This window comes from Corvus cornix, chromosome 1 (assembly GCF_000738735.6).
Source record: "Corvus cornix cornix isolate S_Up_H32 chromosome 1, ASM73873v5, whole genome shotgun sequence".
Classification (NCBI taxonomy): Eukaryota; Metazoa; Chordata; class Aves; order Passeriformes; family Corvidae; genus Corvus; species Corvus cornix.
The window spans coordinates 85,324,318-85,332,461 of record NC_046332.1 but is presented as its reverse complement, the minus strand read 5'-3'; positions in this window follow the sequence as shown (position 1 = coordinate 85,332,461).

Here is an 8,144-nt window from a genome sequence, read left to right as displayed (position 1 = left end):
AGTTGATAGAGGCCAGCTGTCTAAGTCAGTAGGTGTCTGGGAAATCAGTAATTCTTTACATACATAAAATTTACTCACAGAATGTTATGAGGTGCTTAGCTAACAGATCTGATCAGACAGAAGTCAGAAGGGGGAAATGAGGGTGTTTAAAACCAGGTACCAGAGGTCTTATCGTACATGACAGAATATTCACAGAATCACAGAATGATTTGCTTTGGAAGGTACCTTAAAGATTATCTAGTTCCAACCCACCCATCATGGGAGGGCCACTTTCCACTAAATCAGGTTGCTCAAAGCCCCATCCAACCTGACCTTGAGCACTTCCAGAGATGGGACATCCATAACTTCTCGGGGTAAGTCTTCCAGTGCCTCACCACTGTCACAATAAAGAATTTCTTCCTAACATATAATCTAAATCTAGCCTTTTCTATTTGGAAGCCATTCTCCCTTGTTTTATCATTATCTGTCCTTGTCAAAAATCCCTCTCCAGCTTTCTTGCAGCCTCCCTTTAGGTATTGGAAGGTGCTGTAAGGTCTCCCCAGAACCTTCTCTTCTCCAGGCTGAACAGCCCCAACTCTCAGCCTGTCTTCAGAAGAGAGATGTTTCAGCCATGTGATTATTTTTGTGTCCCTCCTCTGGACTCACTTTAACTCACTATTTTAGGGTCTCCAGAGCTGGACACAGTACTACAGGTGGCATCTCACAAGAGCAGAGCAGATGGGCAGGATCACCCCCTTGCCTTGCTGGCCACAGCTTTTGATGCAGCCCAGGACTCAGTTGGCATTCTGGGCTGTGAGTGCACATTGCTGGCTCATGTTGAGCTTCTTGTCCACCAACAACCCCAAACCCTTCTCCTCAGGGCTGTTCTCAGTCCACTCTCTGCCCAGTATGCATTTGCACTTGGGATTGCATACACAGGACCTTGCATTTATTAAACCTCATGAGGTTTACACAAGCCCACCTCTCAAGCCTGTTCAAGTCCTTCTGGATGGCATCCCATCCATCCATCATGTCTGAAGGTCTATGTTGCTGGGGTTGCACTCAATTCCACTGTCCTTGTTACCAACAAAGATGTTCAAGAGCATCGTACTCAATATCAAGTCCTGAGGAACACCACTGGTCAGCTCTCTTCACTTGGACATCTAGCCATTGACAGCAGCTCTTTGAGGATGACCATCCATTTGAGATAACATCTTTACCGACAGAGTGCTTCATCTGTCAAATATATGTCCCTCCAGTTTAGAGACAAGAATGTTATGCTGGACAGTGTCAAAAGCTTTGCACAAGTCCAGGCAGATGTCACCAGTTGGTGTTCACTTATCCACCAACATTGTAACCCTGTCATAGGCCACCAAATTTACCAGGCACTCTTTGCATGTAATGAAGCCATGTTGGCTGTCACGATTACCACCTTATTTTCGGTTTGCCTTAGCATAGAACTCGATGGAGGATCTGCTCCATGATCTCGCCAGGCACTGATGTGAAACTGACTGGCCTGTAGTTACCCAGGTCTTCCTTCCTTCCCTTTTAAAAATGGGGGTTATGTTTCCCCTTTAACCAATCATAGGGACTTCACCAGACTGCCATGACTTATCAAATACGATGGATAACGGCTTAGTCATTTCCTCAGCCAGTTCCCTCAGGACCCACAGAAGCATTTCATCAGGTCCCGTGAACTTGTGAAACTTCCAGTTCCTTAGATGGTCTCAGACCAGATATTCTCCTACAGCAGGTTGTTCTTCATTCTTCCAGTCCCTGCCTTTGCCTTCTGCAACTGGTGGTGTGGCTGGAACACTTGTTAGCAAAGACTAAAGCAAAAAAGTCCTTGATTACCTCCGTTTTCTCCATACCCCAGGGAGTCAGGTCCCCCATTTCCTTCCAGAAAGGGCCAACATTTTTTCTTGTTCTCCTTTTATTACGAGTGCAAATACAGAAGACTTTCTTGTTGCCTCTGACATTCCTGGCCAGATTTAATCCAGAACTTTAGCATTTCTGGATGCTTGGGCAATATCTCTGTTTCGCACAGGACACCTGTCCTTGCTTCCACCCCCTTCCTTTTTGTGTTTGAGTTTGTCCAGGAGCTCCTTATTCATCCACATAAGCCAGTTTTTGTCTGACTACATCTTTGTTGGAATGCATCGCTCCTGATCTTGGAGGAGGTGATCCTTGAATATTAGCCAGCTTTCTTGGGCCCTTCTCTCCAGGGCTTTATCCCACAACACTCTACCAAAAACCTCTCTGAAGAGACCAAAGCCTGCTCTTCTGAAGTCCAGGTTACTGAGCGTGTTATGCACCATCCTGGCTTCCCTAAGGATCTTGAACTCCACCATTTCATGGTCACTGCAGCCAAGGCTGCCCTTAAAGTTCGCATTCCCCACCAGCACCTCATTGTTAGTGAGAACAAGGTCCAGCATAGCACCTCTTCTCATTGTCTCCTCTATCACTTAGAGAAGGAAGTTATCAGCAACACAGTCTGTGAAACCTCTGGATTGCTTATGCCTTGTTGTGTTGTCCCTCCTACAGATACTGGGGTCATTCAAGTCCCCCACATGGGTCAGAGCTTGTGAATGTGAGGCTGCTCCCATCTGTCTTTAGAGGACCTCATCTGTCATCTTCTTGGTTTGGTGGCATGTAGCAGACCCCCAGTACAATGTCAACTGTCGCTGCCCTCCTTTTAATCCTGACCCATAAGGGTCTGGTCTGTTCCCCATCTGTCCGCAGGCAGATCTCCATGCTCTCCAGCTGGCCACTGACATAGAGGGTGACACTCTCTTCTCATCTCCCCTGCCTGTACTTCCTAAGGAGCCTGTATCCTTCCATTTCAACTCTTCAGTCACAGGAGCCATCCCACCATGTCTCTGTGATGCCAGTAAGATCACAGTCCTGCAGGCATGCACATGTCTATAACTCGTCTTGTTTATACCCCTGTTGTTTATTCCCCACGCTATTTGCATAGGGGCATTGAAATTGGGATCCTAATGAATCTGACTTAGTGCCTGGAGCAGCTGGAATTCCTTCATGCTGCAGAGGAATGGTGTATCTCAGGATCATTACGAGGTATGAAGGCTTCTGCAGTCAGCAATCCTGTGGCATCCAGAATTACTGCCGTCACATTTCATCTTTGCTGGCACTGTGGAGGTCAGATGTGCTGGTGACCTCTTTTTCTGTGTTTAACGGCTCCACTGTTCATGGTTTTCATCCAACAGAATCACATTGATTGGAATTGGATGAAGTAAGATTGCACACAGAAGTCTGCACATAGCCTCTATTTGTATAAATTTGCATTTACATTATATTTGCATCTGGGGAGAGCCCACATACTATATTTTTCACAGTGCAGCTGCAACATCTTTGAAGCCTGGGTGCAGTGGTTGAACATGTGTTACTCAGTGCCAGACTAGTTCAGCTCTTTTAAAATCATCAGGAATTGAGTAGCAGATTAATTAAATATTGTAGTGTTTATTTGTAATTCTAGCACTTCCTCTTCTTCTTGTTGAGCCATCATTTTATATTAGGATTGAAATCCTAATTTTAGTTGCATTTACGGGCAAAGCACTAATTTGAGAAAACCGATTTTAGCAGTCTAAATATGACTGGCCAAAAGGGTGTCAGAATACTTAGGTAAAAGTAGAAGATGATAAACCACACGAGTGTATGATGAGTATTTCAAGAGCTAGAAGAGACTGTTAGGTAAGAACATTTCCATCACTTCTTTGGTGATGGAAAGAGAAAACCACTGAAAGGCAGATGAAATATAACCAATAGCAACACAAAAAAAGGCAGTATGCTAAAGCAAGCTGTACACACATTTAAAGCATGTGCTGAATGACTCTACCAAACTAAAAGATGAGAAGAGCAGGTCTGCAAAAATAATTGTTTTGTGCAAATGAGTGTTAGGAGGATTCAGGTAGTCACAACAGGGAGCTGCTACAGCTTTTACTCTACCCTTAATCATCAGAAGATTTAGTCTAAATGTCTCTGAAAACTTAGGTCAGAAAATCTCTTAATCTTAGGCTGGTGTTTTCACAAAAACATGCAAATGTCATTCTTGGTATCACTGGAAACTAATCAAGTAGAAGACGCACTATTAGGGAACAAAGATTTTAATAGATAATCCCAAAGATTCTCTTCTCAGATAGAAACGGGCAAAAAGAGATTTCCATTATATACTTTCCACATCACTATTTTTTTGCAAATAGGAGCAACCAGTTGGAGAAACATTATATTTCTTGTCTCTAATAAATAAGATTAATTGAGAAAATTAATTAAAATGTAATACTGTCTGGGAGATATCTTCAAACTTTACCAAGGGCTTTCTGAAAGTGATTATCTATGAGGAAGCAACGGTCTTTAACTCAGTAAAGGCTCTTGATTTTTGTTAATTTCAAGTGAACACTCTTCATTCTAGTTTGTGTCAACTATTAAACATAAAAAACCACCATATTCTCAGTTGCAAGCCAGTCTGAGAAACACAGGAATCTTTACCATATTAGACTCACTGAAAACAAATTCAGAAGTCAACAAAATGCTAATAGAACAAAGGCTGGTGTAAAGGAAGAATAGCTTGCAATTCTGAAATTATTTGAACATATTAATCTGCCATTGTAGCTACTTATCTGCATCTTCATATGTTAGTATTATGTACACCCTCAGATCACTCATTACTACTGCACATTGCCTGGCATGATGCAGGCTGGTCACAACCTCCTGAGATGGGACAGTGCCTGCCTACTTAGTGCTGCTTGACTCCCTCCTCTTATTCCTGGCAACCTTCCAACCCTGCAGGAATCTGTGACCCAGGGAGCATCAGGAGTGGTGGGGTCTTTGTATCTCAGATCATTCTGTGTGATTTTCTCCCATAATTTCATTTGATAACTCATTAAAGAACTGCAAGCTAGTACCTTCAGTACTTTGCTGTAACCCTTGGTTTAACCATGTATTATCTGGAGGGTCACTGTTGGAACCTGAGTTCTGAGGATTTCAGTCTTTCAGCGCTGACAGACAGTGATCCTCAGAAGTGCACTGCATTTGACCTGAAGCCTTGGGAAAGGCTTCCCAAATTGTGTGATAACACTGAGGTTGTTGCTATGTAATTAAAAGTTATATCACTGGGTGGAATATCTAGAGATGTAGGAAACTTAGGTTTATGGGATATACGTAACAATATGGAGGATTTGGGGTATGGATTTGTTCTTCTTCTTTTCTTCTTCCTTCTTCACAAATTCTTCTGGGTGTTCTGGTATTGGGTCAAAAAACCCACAATGCGGATCATGAATAGTTAGTTATTGGATTATAAGTAAAAACAAATTAGTTGGCATTCCATAATTGGGTAATTTGGACCTTAAAAGACCTTGGAAGTTAGAACTTGGAGCCATTTTCACCTTGTTAACTTGGAGACATGCTCTGTGCTGCTGTGTTACAGAGAAGATATAAAAAAAACTAAGTCTGAAGAAAAACTCCCTGTCTCCTGCATTTTAATTTGAACTCTGAGTAAAAGAACTCACGAAGCAAAGGCAAAGAAAAGAAACTATAAAAGAGAAAATTAATAAGTCACTTCCATTTCACTCTTGAATTTTGCTCCTGCTGGCTTACTTGAAGGCTGTATAGTTCTTACACTGGAATTGTTTCCCATACCCCCGACCCACGCCAGTGAATATTTTATAGACCTGCACCATATATCTCGTCAGTTGTGTTTCAGGCCGAGCAGTCTGTATGTATTTAAGTTATTGTGTACACAGCAGCTCTCCTGAAGCTTTGATCATGTTTTATGTGTACTGATTTTCACCTGCTATTTTATCATCTATGCCATGTCATTAGAGTCTTCTGCCACTCTTTATTATCTTTTTATCTAGCTTTACCCTTAACTTTTTCACCCTGAACAGCTTCTTTCACTGATTACTTCCTTAAGTTTGAATCCTGAGCAATTATTCCCCTTTCTCTTTATCGATATGAGGGCACTTGTTTTATGACAACTTTAAGAGCTTTTGGTGAGAAATCTGGTCAAAATGCTTTTATAAAATCTAGCACATACAACAATCAGACCTTTGTCCATCTTCTTCCTTTTCAGCATAATGTAGTTACTCTGTCAAATAGTACTGGCCTATACAAAATCTATGTGATTCTTCCCAAGTAATTAGTACACATAATTTCTTCCTTATATAGACTTACTGATCAGTATTTCATTGCACCTAACTGGAATTCCATCCAGAAGTGGTCCCACAGTGGCCTGGTACTGTAATACAGAAGGAATTATACACTTCAGGTTGTGCATCAGTTCAAATGTTTAACATTTTGAGAGCTCTCGGATGAACACCACGAAGAGTTTGCAATTTTTTTAAATTTGTTTCCTGATACCTTGACATTTTATTCTGAGTTAGAGCCTTCACTGTGTTTCCCAGAGACTCCTGGTGTGGAAACCTTTCATGAGTTCCTCTCAAATTAAAAACTCAATTTTTTTTAGTACTGCACCTATACCAGTGAAATAATGCACAGCATGGGTTCTGGTTGTTGTGGTCACTGTTTTACAAGGAACACACAACAACTATTATAGGTATGAGACACAGGAACTCCACAAAGCTGGGTTTGCAGATCAGCAATAATTTTTCTATGTCCCCTGGCCACCTGATGCTTTTTAAGGTGAATCTCTGCACCGCTCTAGTAGAATCTAACTACTTTGGTTTACATACTATCATATACATCATAACACTCGCCCCTTCAGCCATATCATTATCTTCTTATCTTTGACTGATACATGAAAACTCGGGATATGTTCCTAATGTTTAAAATTGTTTCCAACTTCAGTACAAAGGCGAGTGTTAATCAACCTCTGGTATTAACTTCTTTAAACTTTCTCTGGAATAAGAAACTATATATACCTCTAAATAGCAATCAGATAGTAACTGTCCAGATGATAGCGAACATCACAGTGGCCTCAAAACTTGTTGGGGAACAACTGGTCTAGCAATCCATTATCAAGATTGGACTTCATAGCTTCCTTTCTGTTTTACTCACTTAAATACAATTTAAAAGTCAGATGCTTCCTTATACTTGTGCAGCTAAGATGTAAATTTTGTTGTAAAGGAACTGTGGCTTAAAAGGACAGAGCAACAGCAAATTGACATTTTCTACCTCTCTTTCTGCAGAAAACTGTCCAAGTGCTACTATAAAATTGAATTATGAAAGCTTCTAATAGCTACTAATAACTTCATAATGTTTTTTCTTGCAGCAAAAATACTTCTAAAAGCACCCTGACTAGCAGTCCTTTCTTGTTGCTATCATTGTTATAATAATAATTGTGTTTTCTTTCTAACCAACGGAGGAGATTGAACTACTTAGTTTTATTTCTACTCCTAAATATTCTGACTCAGTGTGGCATGGAACATGACTCTTAGCAATGATACCATTTACAGGCAATGGTTATAATAACAAGACAAGCAGTGCTTAATGCCAATTGAGGTCCTTAATTAATAACATTTTAAATCCTAGGACAATCTGTTCATTAAACATTGAAACATTGCAGTAAAACTGCTCAAAATTAATGCCTTTTATTCCAATGGTACCTGGAATCATTGCTCTTCTAACAGGTTTCACCAGTATCTCAATTAAATCTGACAAATATAAACTGCTTTGGCATATAGCTACCAAAAAAAAGAAAAAAAAAAAGAAAAGAAAAAAAAAAGCATGTTTATTTTAGAGCCTGTGGTAATCCTAACTGCTGAATCTACATTTTGGTTTAGCTGATAGCCGCATCACTACTAAGCCTCTGTTGCAGAATGGCACAAGAAAGAAATTACATGACTGTAATTAGCATCTGGGAGATTTGCCTCCAAGGCATCAAATATCACCCAGAAGGATTAACAGCACCTCCTTGCCACCTAAAGCAAGCCCAAGAGTAGGAACATCTTCTGCATGTGGCCCTTTTTGCCTTAAGAATAAGGAACAGCATCTCAGTAAGTGTCTGCTGATGCAGGCTGTAGCTGCTTTGGAGATCCATAAGCAACCAGTGAGATGGGGCTTCACTTTGGTGGCAGATCATGGCAGGGGTAACATAGTTGAGAGGTTACCTGAAGCAGCTCTAGTGTGGATTTCTGTCAGGTCCTGGTGCACCACTCTATCAGCTGAAAACTAGGAACTGTTATGCAACA